The 18,967-nt window shown below is 50.0% G+C and overlaps 1 protein-coding gene across 3 annotated transcripts in view; it reads right to left on the reverse strand.

Annotated features, from left to right (window-relative positions):
* Positions 1-18,967, reverse strand: part of P2RY6 (pyrimidinergic receptor P2Y6) — a 40,139-nt gene that overhangs the window by 14,071 nt on the left and 7,101 nt on the right. For 2 of the 3 annotated variants that reach the window (XM_084772950.1, XM_084772952.1), the window contains exon 1: positions 13,534-14,035. The exons of the other annotated variant lie outside the window; for it this stretch is intronic. The gene's annotated coding sequence lies outside the window, so the exon portion shown is untranslated. Of the gene's footprint in view, positions 1-13,533; positions 14,036-18,967 lie in introns of those variants that run through there. 3 annotated transcript variants of the gene reach the window in all.

Genomic DNA, 18,967 nt, shown 5'->3' on the forward strand with positions numbered 1-18,967 from the left:
CAGGCCTATGTATAAACACCTCTGGAGTTGGTATCCCTCCCTGTGCTGGCTCTCCTACCTTTTGCTTGACCTGGCATGGCCTCACTCCCCTCTCTTCTAAGCCTACATTATCTCTGTCCTCACTTGTACATCTTCAATCCCAGCAGCCCTCAGATGGATCGGCGTCTACTTCCTGCTGCCTAAAGAGCCACCTGCTCCTTTCTTTCCTCCCCACCTCCCCCCAGCAGTCCTATAGGGACACATTTCCTCTTATCCTTCCTCTCCTTAGCTCCCCTATGCTGGCTCCCTACCCTCACCCATCACTTTTCTCTCAGCAAAAACTCTCCCTTGACCTCACATGTCTCCCCAGCTGTGCCTCTTCCTCCCTCATAGTCAGACTTGCGGGCGAGCCCACCACTTCCCGTCTGCACCCACTTCTCACACCCTGTGGTTAAGCACAGGGCAGAGTGAGGAGGAGCAGCAGGCACCCCAATATCCTAGATCTAGATGAGGCTGGCAAGACAAGACTGAGGACCTCATAAAGAAACCTCCGAAATGATCTGACAAATAACCCCGGAGGGTCGAGGGACTTGGGGACTGCAGGTGACTGTGGTTTGACATCCATCCCAGAACCACTTGAAGCTGATGCAGGGCCAGGGGAGGAGGACTGATTCGGCGACTTCCAGGAAAGGACCTGACCCCTGCCTGGATGGCATAGGAGGGAAAAGGAAACTTAGAGAGGCAGAGGTAGGTGGATTTCTGTGAGATTTGTGGTCTACAGAGTGAGTTCCAGAACAGCCAGGGCTGCACAGAAAAACCCTGTCTCAAACGAAACAAAATAACAACAAAACTACCAAAAAAGCCAAACAACATTAATGAGAGAGAGAGAGAGAGAGAGAGAGAGAGAGAGAGAGAGAGAGAGAGGTGCAGCAGGACCTATGGGACTAGGTGACTCTGTAGTACCCTCTGGTCAACCTGCAGGGACTGTCTTACTTTGGTCTGGCTCCCTGTTTCTGGAAACGCAAGGCTCTGGCCCAGGTTTCCGGGAACTGCGAGGCTTCTAGAACTTGGTCCCCCTTCAAGCCCATATAGGTTGTCCCATCTGTGACAGCAGACGGATGCCCTTAGAACTCGTGAGTTCTCCTTACACCCACTTTTGCAGGACAGGAAGCTGAGTCCAAGAGAGGAGAGGCATTTGGCTCTGGGACAGCACTGTCATCTGGTTGTTGGGGAGCTGGCTCATGAGTCCCAAAGACATTCATCTTGGTCAGGGCAGAGTTTGAACAGTACGAACTTCTGCCCCCAGCCTGGCTGTAGTATCCAGCATGGCTCCCCAAGGGGCACTTTCCTCCCATGATGGACTGTGTCTCAGCAACACCAGGCTGGACAGGGCAAAACACGAGCACCATGTGCCGTCTGTTCTGGAATGCGGTGGACCTGGTCTGCTTCTTCTTCTTGGGTGGTGGAGCTCAGGGTCACACCCAGCCCATTGGCATGGGATATGTCTCATCAACACTGCTCAGCTATACTCTGTCCTGGTCCTGCGTCCCTCAGCTCTCCTGGGGTGAGGATGTGTGCCCTGGTTTTAGAGACTACAGACCTGACTGAGTCCCCCGAATATATTCAGGTCCTCACTTGATCTGGACCCTACGCAGGGTGGAGAGAAGGTTGAGAGAGACTCTGGTGTGAAAGACGGTTACTGTTTAGATGCCAGCAGCTCAGCTGGTAAAGTATTCGCTCCCTAGCACTGCATAAACTGTGTGTGGTGGTGCACAGCTGCGATCCTAACACTTAAGAGGTAGACGCAGGAGTATCCAGAGCTCAGCATTACCGCCAGCAACCCAGTGAGATTGAAGCCAGCCTGGATTACATGATACCCTATTAAAAACAAACAAAACAAAACAAACAAACAAACAAACAAACAAAGCAGGGACAGCCTTCAATGCTACCAATACTACCAATAAAAAGCCTGTTCATTGTCTTTATGTTGTTGGGAGGCTTGAAGCCCTGCTCCACAGCAGCCCCCAAGCTCTGCTAGTCCTTTGTGTTTTCAGTTGTCAGCTCATCCTCTTTCCATGAGCTAGCAGAGCTGGCTCAGCAAAAACAACCCCACATCCTCATTTGTCTTCCCTGGCCTTTGTAGCTTCCTAGAGTCCCGCTCCACAGAAGCTAGGCCTGCTGACTTCTCTCTTCGTAGGACCCACCCTGCCTCTTGCACGCACGCACGCACGCATGCACCGGATCTGCCCTCCGTTTCTGGGACCAGCTGTGTTTTCTTTTGTTCCCTGGCCAGTGCTGCTTCGGTCCCTAGCCTGTCCTCTTCTCATACCGGTAGCTGGCCCACTCCCACTGAAAGAAAAAGGCATTGACAGGACAAGCAGGTCCCGCGCCCTCAGGAGCTCAATGTGGACAGGGACACTTTCCATAATCCTAAGGAGATGTCAGTGTCTGAGTCCTCCGGGAGACTTAAGCAGGAAGGGATTCTGCAGGCAGAGAAGGAGCAAGCGGTAAGGAAAACCGCCATGGGAATCTGGAGGCCAAGGGTATTTCAGGCAGCGTCAACAGAGAGGGCAGAGCAGAGGCCAGGCGAGGCCCTTGAAGGTCGTGAGGAGAGCGGGAGGTGCCAGTGTATGGTTAGAAAAGGCAGAGCTGGTGAGGATCATGAGACAAGCGATAGGCCTATGTGTCACCATTCAAGCCTCCTAAAGACCCTGTGAGACAGGACTGGTTTGGCACTACCTCCTCAGGATGAGAAAACAAGACATCGCGAGGTTAGCCCGAGGTAGTGTAGACAGAGGAAGGGCTACTGGCTGTGAACTCGAGTCCACATCACAACAGCAGCACGGCTGGGCTAGGGAGGATCTGGGGTGGCAGAGAAAGCATCCGGGGGCTTGCCCTCTATCAGTTACAGATCTCCACAGCAGCCGCCTCCTCCGGGGAGTCTTCAGAACTAACAAAAGGGAAACCCATGGGAAGCCCGATGTGCAGGACGTCTTCTGAAGCAGAGCTTCCTGCACACCTTTTGGCGAGGAATAGCTGCCTGTTCTGGCTCTGCCTATCCAGTGGTAATCTTACTCCACGTGGCCCAGAGCTGACCAATCAGAGCACGCATCCAAACCTGTCATTAGTAATTGCTTTGGGAGCTAACCAATTAGATTGTGCCTCAGGATTTTTTTTTTTTAATGTGACCAGCACGGAAGGTTTTCCCTCCTTTCTCCTAGTTATCAGCAGTGAGGACTGTGAAGGCTTGGCACGTCTAGAAAGAATTTAAGAATTTAAGTGAGTGTGTAGGAACCCAGAGAAAGAACATAAAAAGAATATGATGTAAGTGATGGGTCTAGCTGTGTCAGGCCCGACCTTTTTTTTTTTTTTTTTTTTTTTTACATGAGTTGATAAACTTTTCTTTGTTCAAGAAAGAAATTGGATACATTTGGAATTAAATGGATTGGATATTTGCAACTAAAACAATCCTCACCACCATGACACCAAATGCACAGGCAATGGCGGTAAATGAATTAATTTGATTTCATCAAAGCTAAAAGTCTTTGTGTGTAAAAAGGGACATTATCATCAGAGTCGAAAGCCCCCCACACCCCACACCCTCCAATGAAAGTATTTGGAAATCTAGTCTGGTTAGGAGTTAATACAAGTTCAAGGCCAGCCCGGTCTGCAGGATGACTAATGAGTGCCAGGCCAGCCAGGGGTCCATGGGAGAGACCCTCTCTCAATACACAACACACACACACACACACACACACACACACACACACACACACACACGAACAAAACAAAAATCATTTCTCCAAAGAAGTAAAGCAAATGGCCAGTGCACTCTGAAAGGGTGCTCAGCCCCACTAACCATCAGAGACATGAGAATTATGGCCAAGAGATGCCCATCGCAGAGACTACTAATAAAGGGGATGGGCTCCAGGGAAATGACTCCGTGGGTCAAAGTGCTTGTTTCTAGACTCCATATAAAGAGCCAGATGTGGTGGCATGCACCTGTAGTCCCGGCACTCCTATGGAAGACAGGAGAATGGGCGGGAAGGTCATTTCTGTGCAGCACAGCAGCAGAAACAAGAGAGACTCTGCCTCAAAGCATGGTGGGAGGAGAGAACTGACTCCCACAGAGTTACGTGTGCTGTGGTACAGGATCACCTCCACCCACCTGTACACGTGTGTGCAGACACACACACACACACACACACACACACACACACACATACACACGGGGGTAAGTGAATAACTAGATCATTTTTAAAGCCCAAACCACAAGCTAGAAAATAGCAAGGGTTGGTGAGGAGATAGAGATGTCCAAATTCTCTGCATTACCGACATGGATGTAAGATGGTACAGCCACTGTGAAAAGCACTATGGAGGTTTCTTAGAATAAGTAAACACACACCCCAGAATTAGCAGATCGTCTAGTGGCCCCACCTCTAGAATCCAAAGCCCTGAAGAGGAGAGGAAGTTCTGAGAGTGACAAGTAACACGGGTGAACCTTGAACATACTGTGCCAAGTAAAACAATGGGCACTCGTACTTACAGGAAGGGCTTATCCAGAGATAGAACAGAGGTGCAGGGGCTGGGTGGGGGTGGGGGTGGGGGTGGGGAACAGAGTATTTTGTGCCTGAGACCGAGTCTCACTGTGTGGATAGGCTGGTCTCAGGCTTGTGGCCCAGCTTGGTTGGTTGCCATTTGGTTGATAGGATTCTAGAGATGGCTGTTGGCAGTTACTAAGCAGTAACACATATGTTCTGAATGTGACCTTAGCTGTGCACTGCCAAGAAGGCGTGGAGAGATGGCTCAGCAGTAAGCATTTGCTGCTCTTGTAGAGGAGCTGGGTTCAGTTCCCAGCACCCACATGGTGGATTACAAACACCCATGAACCCAGTTCCAGGGGATCTGATGCCCTCTTCTGACCTCTGCAAGCACCAGGCACACATGTAATGCATATACTTATGTGCAAACAAAACACTCACACAGAAAACAAAATAAATACAATCTAATTTTTTTTTAATTTAAAAGGGGTTAAGCTGGGTGTGGTGGCCTGGGTAATCTCGTAAAATTGGGCAGTCAGTGCAGGAGGATTACTGCAGACTCAAGGCTAACCTGATCTGTTTAGCAAGTTCTAGCCAGCTGAGCCTATGTTGTGAGACCGTGTCTCAAAACAAAACAAAAACAGACAAAATGCTAATAAGGCTTATATTTTGTTGCAGCACACATTTTGTTGTATATAGTTGTAAACGGATTCCCAACAAATTAAACAGAGAAAGGGGGAAAGGCTACTAGCCCAGCATAGCACATCTGTGCTCTGGGGAAGCCGTCCATCGATTCAGCAGAGCCTGGCAGAGCTGATGAGCAGAGACGGCTGTCTTTGAGCAAACAGCCTTGGAAGATAATGCTAGCGTCGTGTCTGTTGACTGTCTGGAACAGTACAGTGTCTTCCTCCTCTGAGACAGAATTCAGGCAAGTTGACTGCCCATCACAAAAGACACAGCGCCTAAGCTTCCGGTTCCTTTTTTTGCCCCTCAGCCCATGACACACACAGGTATTTTTGGCCACCATCTTTGTCTTGGCCTGTGGGAACTTGAGAGCTGGCCCAAGGGCTGATAGTCTGTCCATCCCTGTTGCTGTGAAGAGCAAAGTTCTTGACCTCTAACTACCAGCTTTATGTCTTTGGCCAGCATTCACAGAACAGGAGCAGGCTAGCATGGTGGCTTACGTGTGTGGTAACATATAGGCCCCTCACAGGTCTTGATCTTTTCGACAGCAGAACATGTTTTTATGATGCAGTGGCCCAACTCAAGTTTTAGGACTCTTCGCCCCTGAAAGGTCAGTATCTGAAAGGACCCATCACGATCCTCCCCCTGGAGGCTGTTTCTCCCTTTTCATGGCAGTTGCCAGGAAGCTCCAAGCTGCCTGTCTTATGGTTAGAGGCTGTCTCAGCCTTCTGTGTGACAGTCTGGGTCTTAAATGTTTGTATTTTGAAGGCTTGACCCCTAGTTGATGGCACTAATGGGAGGTGGTGAAAGCTTCCTGAGATGGGGTCTAGTTGGTGAAAGCAGATCACAGGGAAAGGGGAGTGCCTTCAGAGGAGTTACTGGGGACCCCATACACACACACTCTCTCTCTCTCTCTCTCTCTCTCTCTCTCTCTCTCTCTCTCTCTCTGTGTGTGTGTGTGTGTGTGTGTGTTGTTATTTGAGACAGGGTTTCTCTCTGTAGCCTTGGCTGTCCTGGACTCATTTTGTAGACCTGGCTGGTCTTGAACTCACAGCAATCCACCTGCCTCTGCCTCCCTGAGGGCTGGGGTTAAAAGCGTGTACCACCAAGCCCAGCTTCTGTCTCTCTTTTGACATCTGCTCCACCATGCATTCCTGCCCTGGTGCTCTGTCGTACCACAGGCCTAAAGGCAGCAGGACCAAGTGACCATGGGTAAACAGCTCCATTGGTTCTCAACCTGTGAGTTGTGACCCCCACAGAGGTCACATATCAGATATCCTGACTATCAGATATTAACATTGCAATTGGTAACAGTAGCAAAATTATAGTTATGAAGTAGCAACAAAATACCTTTATGATTAGGGGTCAGCACAACATGAGGAACTGTATTAAAGGGTCTCAGCATTAGGAAGGTTAAGAACCACTGCCCTAAAAGAAACCCTGTGTCCATTATAAGTTACTCCCTATTTTGTTTTCTCCCTTCCCCTCCAAACCAGTAAGCTTTTATTGTGTGTTTATGGATGTATTGTTTCTGGATATTCATGTCACTGAAATCATACATGTGTCTCTTTTTGTCTAGCTTATTTACGTAACACAGTGTCTTCAAGGTTCATTCATGTAACTAGATCAGACTTTCAGTCTCATTGGTGAATAATATTCCATCATATGGACATGCTATATTTTGTTATTCACTTATCAATTTGTGGATATTTAGATTACTTCTACTTTTGGCTACTATGAATAGTGCTGTTATGAACATCTGTATAAACAAGTTTAAAAATTGGCTTGGGGGCAAGAGACATGACTCAGTGGTTAAAAGCATTATCTGCTCTTCCAGAGGTCCTGAGTTCAATTCTCAGCAACCGCACGGTGGCTCACAACCATCTATACTGGCATCTGATGCCCTCTTTTGGCCTGCAGGTGTGCATTCAGATAGAGCACTCATATACATAAAATAAATAAATCTTTTAAAAAACAAAACAAAGTGGCTTGGTTTGGTGGTGCACACCTTTAATCCCATAACTAGGGAGCCAGAGGCAGGTGGATCTCTAAGTTCAAGGCTAACCTGGTCTACAGACCAAGTTCCAGGATAGCCAGGACCACACAGAGAAACCCTGTTTCTCAAAGCAAAGCAAAACAAAACAAAACAAAAAACAAAATTTATTTATTATTTTGTTTGTCTGTTTTTGAGATAAAGTTTCTCTGTGTAGCTCTGGCTTTCCTGAAACTCATTCTGTAGACCAAGATGGCACTGAACTCAGAGATCGCTTGCCTCTGTCTCCTGAGTGCTGGGACTATAAGTGTGCGCCACCACTGCCCAGCTTAAAATGTATTTTATTATTTTATGTGTATGAGTCTTTTTGCCTACATGTGTGTCTGTGTACTTGTGTGCAGTGCCTGTAGAAGCCAGAAGATCCTGGATCTGGAAACAGACCCCAAAACTGGATTTACAGATGGTTGTGAGCCACCATGTGGGTACTGGAAATTGAACCTGGGTCCTCTAGAAGAACAGCCAGTGCTTTAATCCCCTCAGCCATTTCTCTAGCCTAAGGGTTGCTTTTAAAAAATAGGGTGTGTGTGTGTGTGTGTGTGTGTGTGTGTGTGTGTGTGTGTGTGTGCGCGCGTGCGCGCGCGCCTGAGGGGAACAGAAGATAGCATTGGATCCCTTGGAGCTAAGGTTATAGGCAAATGGTGACCTGCCTGATGTGGGTGCCTGAACCTGGGGCCTCTGCAATAACAGCGGGCACTCTTGACTGCTGAGCCATCTCTTTAGTCCCTGTTTATCTGTTTTCAAACAGAGTATCACAATTGTATCTCAGGCCAGCCTTGAGCTGTGTCAATCCTTAGATTTCAGCATCCCAGGTGCTGATCCTACAGTGTTGCCACCACGTCCAGCCCATGGAGGTACTTTCACTTGGGTATATGCCTAAGGGTGGAGCTTCTGGTTCATATGATAATTTTAGGTTTAATTTTTGAGGAACTGTTTGATTGCATTCCTAAGCATTGTGCAATTCCATGTTCTTACCAACAATATTTAAGAGTTCTAATTTCACGTCTTTGCTGAAACCTTTATTTTCTTTCTGAGATATGCTCTTGTGTAGCCCAGTCTGGCCTTGAATTCACTATACTTCTCCCTCCCAGCTGCAGGAATCACAGGTATGCACCAGTGTGCCTGTGATTGTGCACTGTGCTCTGGGCTCGGGGTTCCTGTATGCTGGGTGTGCGCTCTTCCAACTGAGCCACATTTCCAGCCTTGCTGACATTTTTATCTTCTTCGTTGTAGCCTCCCTATTGGGTATGAAGTGGTGTGTTGCTGCCCATATATTTTTTTTTACTTTTTTGCCATTTGTATTGTATGTATTTCTGTTCTGAGGCCTCACATCATTTGTGGAACGGGTGCCCTTGGCGTTGGAGAGTCCTGGGTTTGAATCCTCCCTCTACTAGTTCTAGTGGCTGTTTCCCTGCTTATGAACCATGATTTCACTATTACCTTAGCTAGATCTGTAATAAAGCTAGGTAGAGACCCCAGTGGATCTCACCATTAGCCTGGGAGTCAGAAGGGGAGAGTTCCAGTTTGACCAGGAGGCCTAGGCCAAATGTGAGTTTTGAGCCCAGTTTTTATCTGCTTTACTATTGAAATATCTCACAAACAGGGATTACCATATCTTTCAGACTATAAGCTGCACCTGACCATAAGATGTAGTTTTTAGAGCAGTAAAACAAGAAAAACAGTAAAAACAGTAATCGGACCATAAGGCACACCCTAATCCTTCCCCACACTTTTGGGGGGTGGTGCGTCTTATGGTCTGAAAAATACGGTAGCTTCTCTGTCTCTCCTTTCCCTCTGTCATAGGATGGGGATACAGACAAGATACTCTGTACCATGTCAAGAATTGGTGAGTGTCGCGTAGGTTTTGACATGTCAAGGTTTGTTTATTTTGTTTTATATGTTTAAGTACTTTGCCTGTATGTATGTATGTTTCTACCATGTCCCTGCCTAGTGACCTTGGAGGTCAGAAGTGGATGTCAGACACACTAGAGCTGTAGTCACAGAGGGCTGTGAGCTACCATGTGAGCACTGAGAACCAAGCCTGGGTCCCCTGTGAGAGCAGCAAGTACTTTTAGCTGCTGTGCCATCTCTCCAGCCCTAAGTTTTGATATCATATGAGTCTTGTGTCTTGGCTTGAATTTCTGCTCTGCCCAGGGAAAATTCTCCTCCAGGGTGCCCTTCCTAAGGACCTACAAGTCATGTTATATGCATCCTCTCATTTTACCTGCCTTTGGAGGTGGTCAGGTAGGTTCTATGATCCCATTTTACAGATAAAGAAACTAAGGTTCAGCCAGGCGTGGTGGTGCACGCCTTTAATCCTAGCATTCAGGAGGCAGAAGCAGGTGGATCGCTGTGAGTTCGAGGCCAGCCTGGTCTACAAAGAGAGTTCAGGACAGCCAGGGCTACACAGAGAACCTTGTCTTGAAAAACCAATGAGAGAGAGAGAGAGAGAGAGAGAGAGAGAGAGAGAGAGAGAGAGAGAGAGAGAGAGAGAGAGAAAACTAAGAGAGGAAACTAAGGTTCTAAGAGTTGTAATAACATTAGTTTGTAAGAACCACACAGCCTGGTGCCTGGTGCCTGGTACAGATGCTGGTGCCTGGATCCCAGCCCAGCTGTTTCTAAGTCTCACTTCTTTCTCCTGGCCTCTATTACCCCTCACCACCTCTGCCATTCTCTGCTATAAGGCTTAAGGCACTCAAGACCCCAGGACCATTTGGAACAGCTGTTCCTATTTCTCCGGTGTGACAGAGAAAGTCCCAGGCCATGGAAACCAGAGTTGTCATGGGATGCCTGGCTCAGTTCTCTCAACTGCTACAGACTTTTTGTTGTTGTTAATTACATTGATCCATTCGTGTTCTCTCTCTCTCTCTCTCTCTCTCTCTCTCTCTCTCTCTCTCTCTCTCTCTCTCTGTGTGTGTGTGTGTGTGTGTGTGTGTGTGATAACTTTCAGGAGTTGGCTCTCCTTCTCCTCCTAGGTCCCAGGGATTAGACTCAGGTTGTTAGGATCTGCTGGAATCATCTCACCTGTATCCACTGTGCCATTTCACCAAGTCTGTACTTCTGTACTGCAGACCTCTTTCTCTCAGTTTTGTCCCCAGCCTATGAGTTCTTAAGGGGACAATAGGTCTCTTAGTTCCTAGGGCTCTGGTACCCAGGGCTGGGCACAAAAGCCACTGATGCAGTCTGGGCCATATCCACAGATCAACACGAGCCTGGCACAGGGCTTGCCACTCATACAGCGATTACCATCAGATCCAGCACTGGGTAGGAGGAGCCGATAAACATGCCATGCTCACGTGGCCAGACCAGGGTTCTGTTCCTAACTAGACACCAACAGTCAGAACAGAAGAGTCAGATTTGGGGCTGCCAGGGCCACCCAGTCAGAAATAGAAACTTACTCCAAAGGCAAATGGGGAAATGGGCCTGAGATGGGCTGGCAGGGGTTGGGGGTGAGGGATAGTATTGCATGCTATGCAGCCAGGCCCTATGGACTCAGCTCCACGAGAATTGTGACAGCCCCAGGTCCTCTGCCCAAAGAGGAGCCTGTCACAGGCTTGGACAGCTCATCCCTCCTCCAGGGAGTACAGAAAACTCAGCTCAGAGCCCCTATGTCTGAAATAAGGTCTTTTTTTTTTTTTTTTTTTTTTTTTTTTTTTTTGGAGACAGGGTTTCTCTGTGTAGCCCTGGCTTTCCTGGACTTGCTTTGTAGACCAGGCTGGCCTCAAACTCACAGCAATCGCCTGCCTCTGCCTGATCCGAGTGCTGGGATTAATGGCATGTGCCACCACACCTGGCTACCTGAAACAAGGTCTTATTCAAGCCAAGTTTGAACTCTGTCTGCAACTAGGGCTAGCCTTGAACTCCGGACCTTCCTGCATCCACCTCTCCCCCCAAGTGGTGGGATTACAGATGTGTGCCTCTGTTCCTAGCCTTTTAAATTTATTCATTTAAGTACATTTTTGCTTTGTTTTTGTGACAGAGACCCACTCAATACTGCAGGCTGCTCTTGAACTCACTATGAAGCCCAGGCTGGCTTTGCACCCATGGCAATCCTGCCTGAGCCAGAAAGGATGCTTTCATTTCTCTAAGATGCAGATCTTCCTGGCTGCATGCATTTCCTGAGACACTAGCAGCCTCCTGGTTACTCAGTAAATCAAAAGGCACTGGGCTACTGTTCTAACTTTTACTTTCTAATTTTCTCAAGTGTATGTGTGTGTGATATATGTGTATGCATGCCCACATGTGTGGGGACACATGGGTGTGTGTTGCGCAAGCGTGCAGAAGCCTGAGTTTTGGTCTTGGACCTGGAATCTTCTTTGGTCGGCTCTCCACTTTATTCATTGAGATGGGCTCAGCTGAGCCCAGACTGTGTTAGCATAGGTGGTCTGGCTGGCCAGCCTGTCCCTGATTCTACCTCTTGGCCTCTGGAATTACAGGTGGCCAGTGCATTAGCTAGGCTGCAACAGTGAAGCACTAAATTAGAAGTTAGGAGTTGAGATCCAGGTTTGCCGCCAGCAGGCTGAACTCCCTGAATTCCCGAGATAGCCATTTCCCCTCACAGACCTCCATCTCCTTGTCTGTAAAATGGGACACTAGTAGCATCTCCAGAAGATATTGGTATGGCACAAAAATTCAATTGGGCAATTGAGGCTCCCAGCCAGCTCTGAGTCACAGAGGGAGAGCAGTCGCTGCTGGGCCACACAGAGAAGCCAGGCAGATACCCAGCCCAGAATACAGTCCTGCAGGGGCCTCTCAGTGACATTTGTAGCGGTATTTGCTGGATGGGACAGAAGGATAGGCTAGAGACAATGGTGCTAGTTTCTAGACTGTGACCCCCTCCCTTTCCTGATAAACTACAGATAGTAAGGAAATACCAAAGAGGGAGGGAAAGAGGGAGAGAGGGAGGGAAAGAGGGAGGGAGGGAAGAAGGAAAGGAGAAACAGAGGGAGAAGGAGAAAGAGAAGAAGGGAGGAAGGGAGGGAGGGAGGAAGGGCAGGAGAGAGAGAGAGGAGACTTTATATGAGGTCTCATTTCTCCAGGCTGGCCTTGAACTCATTAGGTGGCTGAGGATGAACTTGAATTTCTGGTCCTTATGTTTCTACATCCTGCGTCCTGGATGACAGGTGCTCACCACTATGCCCAGCAGCAGGCAGTACGAGGATCCATGGCTTCGTGCATCCTTTGCAACAAGCTGAGCCTCATCCCCAGCCAAATGGACTCTCAGCCATACAGAGCGCACACACACACTCCACACACATGCTCACAAGCTGCACATTCACACCTTTGCCTGGCACACACATGCAGGTGTACCCACGAAGGCACAGCACTTGGTACGCGCATGTAATCCCAGCAGCGCTGGGAAGGCTGAGTCAGGTTCAGAGCTGGCCTTGCACCTTCAGGAGGCATCGGTATGGAACACATGCCCTCTGCCTGCCTGCCTTCCCTGATCAGATACAGCAGAGTCAAAAGTAACAGGAACTCCGAGAGATGTAGCCGCGTTGCCAGACACATCTGTTTACTCTGCTTCTCTTCCCCTTAACAAGTCATGCCTGGACTCACGGAGTCAGTTTTCCCAGTGGGGTCAACTGTATTGTAATTTAGCATCCTTCCTGCTTGTTCCTGCCAAGGCGCCTGAGGAGCTCTGAGAGCCCCACCCAGCCCCTCCCCATGCACCCTCTTTAGTCTCTAGCATTTGACACAGAACGGTGCGCTTTGTTTTTGTTTGTTTTTTTAGGTAAGGCCTTACTGGCCTATGTGCACTATAAGATGTGCACTATGCAGAAGAGGCTAGTCTGAACTCACAGAGATTGCCTGCCTCTGCTGGGGTTACAGGCATATGCTACATCTTCCAGCACAAGACAATACTCAGACATGCACTTAGCTGCTCAAATTCATAGGTAAGAAGTTGAGACCCAGGGAGGGGAAAAACAAAGCAAAACAAAACAAAAAACACATCTTGTTACATTCAGAACTCAAACTCAGACCTCTGCTATGCCAAATCCTGTTTCAGTATTGTACCACCCGACCCAAGACCCAGCCGGGCCGCCATGTCCTCACCGCCTCCATTCTAGTCCTGTGTGCCTCATCCCTCTGTGCTGTGTAACCTAGTTCTGGGCAGAGCAAGGTAGAGAATATGAAGAGGAAGAGAGGAGGCCCCCACACCTGCTCAGCCTACTGCGCCTGCCCACCCGCCCTGCCCACACCATCTGCCCAGCCAGTGGTCCAGGATTGCAGTGGTGTGAACTGTGGGCAAGCCCATGAGGAGGGAAGCGCTCTTACCTGGAAAACTCACCCTGACTTAGCGCCTTCTTGCCGTTATGAGTGCTGGAGCAAGCCAGACTCCTGAGCAGCCCCTGCCACCCGGTCTGGTCCCGGGCCATAGAGTGCAGGAGTCTGGGACGTGGCAGATGAGGTAACCGAGACTACCAGTAGAGGAAGTGACACTGTCTCACAGAGCTCCGAATGGCAGGGCCAGGACTCAATCTGGAGATCTTCTTGCTCAAGTGTCTGGCACAAGGCTGACTGGGCCACTGCCCGGCCAGGAGCAAGTCACCCCCAGCTCTGTGCGCTCACCCAAGCAATGGGACCTATTAAGCTATCGGTTTAGCCCGAGGGTTGCTGGGAGGATGGAGAGAAAGAGCACTCATGGCCCGGGGCTGGGCACAGGGAGGCTCCTAGCTACATACCAGACCCCTCCTGGCCTCTCTCAAGTTTGGACAGAGCCCGGCTCCAGCTCATTACTGCCACAGGGAACAATTACCCTGGTTTCTCAGCAGTGCCTGGAAGGCTCATTAAGAGAGACCCAGACCCCAAGATTAACAAATCTATTGTCTGTGACTCCAACCATGCAGGGCCAGACAGCACTCCCCAGGGACTAAGGATGGCTCCTCAGAAGAATGGTGGCTTGGAGGAAGGGCAGCACCTGGTGACTCTCTTTCTCCTGGCCTCAGTCCATCTTGGAGCTTGGGCAGGACCAAGCGAAAGCAATGGGTAGCTCTGTCTGGGGCCTTGACTGGCCTGGGCAGCTCCTCCCTTGTTTGCAGCTACGGTGCTCCTACTCTCTTTCTGGTGGCATTCACTACTAGCGAGGATGCAGAGCAAAGTCTTTGACCTGAGGTGAGAACTTTCCAGAAAAGCTAAGAGAGGTGTGTCAGGCTGAGAGCCAGGGGCAGGCTTGCTGGGTCTCTCTTTCCCCATACTATCTCCTGGCTCTCTCTGGAGAAGCCCGCCCAGCCTGGAGCTAAAGTCCAGGCAGGCTCCCTGGGTACTGGAAAGGCAATGCTTTGATTTGTGTCCTGAGCCTGCCTTGCACTCCAGCCTCTGAGAAAGCCCTCTGCAGACCAGAAAAGGAAGTACACTCTCTGACCTAGACCAGCAGAGGAGGTCCTGGGTCCAGAGAGCAGGGGCCTTGCCTGCGTGACAAAGGTCAGGTGGAGGTGTCCTTGTTGTCCCTTCGGCCCTCTCCCATGGTATGTATGTGCTGACTAGCCCCACAGCAAAGGCCTGAGAGGGAGCTTAAGAAGCTCTAGGCATAGGAAAATGAAAATTCCCCACACGAAGGCTGCTTGGTGGTCCCAGCCTGCCCCCTCTCTCAGGCTCCAAACCAAGCCCATTCCTCATACTCTAAACGCCAGCGGCAGAAGGTAAGGTTCTTTTTTCTAGCCCAAGTGGAGGACAGCATTGGTCAACTTTGCTTTAATTTGCTGCGTGACCTTAACCGGTGTCCCATGCCTCTCTGGATCTCAGTTCTCACATCTGTAAGATGAACAACAACAACAATAATAACAACAACAACAATAATGAAGACACCCACATCTTGGTGTGTCATGAAGAGTGGTCATCACAGTAACAAAAAGGCAGTGTGCAGTGTGCAGACCAAGATGACAGAGGACATATCATATCCTCCTCACATTCTGAGACCCTGAGATAGCCCCTGAGAGCAGGCCCATTCTCTTGATGGGAAATAAGGGTGACTTCAGAGAAAAACAAAGATGCCTCAGCTCCCAACCAACAGCAGGCCACTGCACAGGAAAATCCTTCTGCCCCTCTGGAGGAATATTCCTGAAAGGGAGCACTGGAGAGGCCGGCGGGAGGTGGGGGGGGGGGGGGAGGGGAGGGAGAGACATAGTCTGAAAGTATCTGTGGGCCAAGTTCCCTGGATAGGACATGGAGGTCATTGTGGAGGAATGCTGGGTGCATACACATGTGGGGCCGGTCAGCACGTGGAGCCACATTCACAGTGTGTAGGGTTCAGGGCTTGTGTGCGCCTTTGCCTGTGCTGCCCACATACCTCTCTTCAGGGTATCCCAGAACTCCCAGTCCACAGCAGTGCTTTCCCAGGCCCACAGTCCTTGACACAATCCCAGGGCAGCCCACATGCCACGGGAGATTTGTAAGGTAGCAGTCACCCCAGAACAAAAGCAGTTGCATAAGAGGAGGAGGAAGGCTTAGGGGATTATGCAGGCTCTGCTAGCTCAGTCTTGGGTGTGGCGTCTCTAGAAGAGTCAAAGCCCCACTGCCCTCAGACCTTCAGTGGCCAGTGGGCACTGAGCCTTCTTCCACAGTGACTTCTCTGCCCTGAGCCACCCGGAATAAGTCAGGTGCTCCCACACAACCAGGCTCCTCTGAGAACCCCTACCCTGGTGACCGCTGCTTGTTCAGGCTCATGGTCTCCCTTCTGTGCTTCCTTGGGTACATCTGCTCCTCCCAGAACTGTGCTCCCTGCAGCCATAGATGAGAGGGGCTGAGAAGCAACCACAGGTAAGGACAGTCTCTTGTATATCTTAGGTCCCAAGGCCTCTATCTAGTGGCTTCTTGTGGCCCTCAAGTGCTCAGTCTGGAAGAGAAGAGGCCTGGTTGGGCTCTGTAGGAGATGTGCACTCCCACCCCCGGGCATTGGTGTGACTTCAAGCTCTTGGCTGGTAAGCTGGGTGGTGTATTCAGACTAGTGGGAGGGGGGGGTGCTCTGGCACAGCACTCCTCCTCCAACCCATCCTATTAAGATCCTGGGGTTGCTGGCTATCTTAGGAAAGTACAGATACCCAGCAGATGGGCAGGGAGCCTGTGCCCACCACTGAAGTATGCCCATCACACTCAGACTCAGCACACAGGTCTAAAATACACATGTGCACTGACATACATGCGCGCTCACGCCCTGCCCAGCCCACACGGGGCTTACGTTTAGCGGCAAGATGATGCAGCACCAGAAAAGGATGGAAGGAAAGGACCTAATTCTCTTAGGGATGCTAGACCTTTGCTCCCTCACAGACAGTTCACGAGGTTTCCCATGGACACAGGCCACTTAGCGGTATGGTGGCTTCACCCTCTCCGATCACATCCCCCCCCCCCCATCAAGGCCCTGGCCAGACCATACAGAGAAAACAAGCAAACGTCTTTCAGACACAGGCACCCAGTCGCTGGCTCACAGTGATGGGCTAGGCCTGGGGAGAAGGTTCAGAGAGCAGAGGCAGTTAATGTACAGCCTGACCTGAGTTTAGAACCCACAGAAGAGGCCTCATACGGTGGACCGCGTTTGTAATGCCAGCCCTGCTGCGGCAAGCTGGGTGGCAAAGACCGGAGAATCCCTTGGAAACTCAGTAGGCCTGGTGTCACAGTGTCGCAGTAGAAACAAGAGAGACCCTGTCTCAAAAAGGTAGAAGGAGCTAATGGGCTCCTGAAAGGCATCCTGTCACCTGCACATGGCACAGGCATATGTGTACATGCCGACATAAAAATGTCTTTAAAGTTAAAAAAAAAAATCAGAAAAGTGGCTCTGCAGTTGGGAGTTCCAGGGGCGGAGTGTGGGCCAGTGGGGGCTCCATGGGAGGCCTGCTTGTTCTGCTGATGCCTCACCCTCCACTTTCCTGTGGTTTAGGTTCTTTCCTGCCCTCTATGCTCGGTGGGCTCTTTCTGAATGTGCCTGTAATCCCAACAGTAAGGAGGCAGAGGCCCATTCTGGGCTAAATATGGCGAGGCAGTCTCTGTACAAATGAAGATGGATGGTTCTTGTCTACAGCGCAGCTCAGAATCCAGCCCCTGGGGAACTCACGGGCATGAGGGCAGAGGCACTAGTCCAGGCTCCCCTGTTCCCTTCTGGATCTATTGGAAGATCTCGGCCACGGATCTGTTCAGCTTTAGTCGGCTAAAGGTGTGAACTTTGCACCTTGAAGCATCCTGGGAAGTGTCAGAGCTGCAAGCTGAAGCCCCGCCCTAACTTACTAGAAGATGTCTCAAGCATTAGAGAGGAGCTCAGCTACAGAACACTCCAGCCAGACCCAGAGCCTCCCCAGTGGCCCTCCCAGGACAGTGCTTATGATGGGCCAGGAACTGTTCGTCCTGAGCGCTGAGACTTCCCCAGCTAGCCCTCCCACACTAGCCAAGGGAGGTGCAGTGTTATCCTTCACTGTTCTGAGCCATTTGTCTGATACTCCTAAAGCTCCATAGTAGCTGATCAAGGATTTGAACACAAAGCTCTGAGCAGGTTCATTCCTTCCCCGTTCGAGCAGTGACTCGTGACTCATGCGACTAAAGAGACAATAGAGAAAAGGAGAAAGTTCAAGAAGCCGGTGGACTCTCTCAGAGGAGTTACTCATTTGGGGCTTTAGATTTACTCCCCTCCTCTGTTCAGAAAAACCCGATGGCTAGAACATTAGCCAAGTGTATCACATGGTCCTGTCAGGGCCAGAAACCCAGGCTAAGATGGTGACCAAGTGTTCTAGAAGCCAAAGTGAAAAAAGAAAACAAGAAAGGATTTATGCTCACCCCACCCATCAGATAAGGAGGCAAATATTTGCCTGATTGGGTGGAGACAATCATTGGGATAATCCTGCTTCACTTTCTGTGTGCACTGGGGAGGACAGCAAAATCAGTTAAGCATTAGTGAGCTCCAACTGCAAGAGATAGATAGATAGATAGATAGATAGATAGATAGATAGATAGAGGGAGAGAGAGGGAAGCAAAGAGATGACTATTAGTGAGTTCCAGATACAAGAGATAGATGAAAATAGATGGATGGATGGATGGGTGGGTGGATGGGTGGGTGGATGGATGGATGGATGGATGGGTGGATGGATGGGTGGGTGGATGGGTGGGTGGATGGATGGATGGGTGGATGGATGGGTGGATGGGTGGGTGGATGGATGGATGGGTGAGTGGATGGATGGATGGATGGGTGGGTGGGTGGATGGATGGGTGGGTGGATGGATGGGTGGATGGATGGGTGGATGGATGGGTGGGTGGGTGGGTGGATGGATGGGTGGGTGGATGGGTGGGTGGATGAGTGGGTGGATGGGTGGGTGGATGGATGGATGGGTGGGTGGATGGGTGGGTGGGTGGATGGATGGATGGGTGGGTGGATGGATGGATGGATGGGTGGGTGGGTGGATGGATGGATGGGTGGGTGGATGGATGGATGGGTGGGTGGATGGATGGGTAGGTGGATGGGTGAATGGATGGATGGGTGGGTGGATGGATGGGCAGACAGATAGATAAGCAAAGAGACAGGAAAAGGACAAGGTTGTGACATTTCTGAGTCACCCATAGAGACTCTCCCACAAGCAATATACTCTCAAGGACGTGTGCTTGGTGAAACCTCCATGCACGAGGGCTACTGAGGTGGAGTAGAAGTTTTTGATCTTGAACCAAAAAACATTCTGAAGACCATCAGGGGACAGTTGCCTTTGCCAAGCTCTGTAGGTCTCTGTGTTCTGTGAGC

Source organism: Acomys minous (genome assembly GCF_964271855.1).
Source record: "Acomys minous genome assembly, chromosome: 2".
Lineage (NCBI taxonomy): Eukaryota > Metazoa > Chordata > Mammalia > Rodentia > Muridae > Acomys > Acomys minous.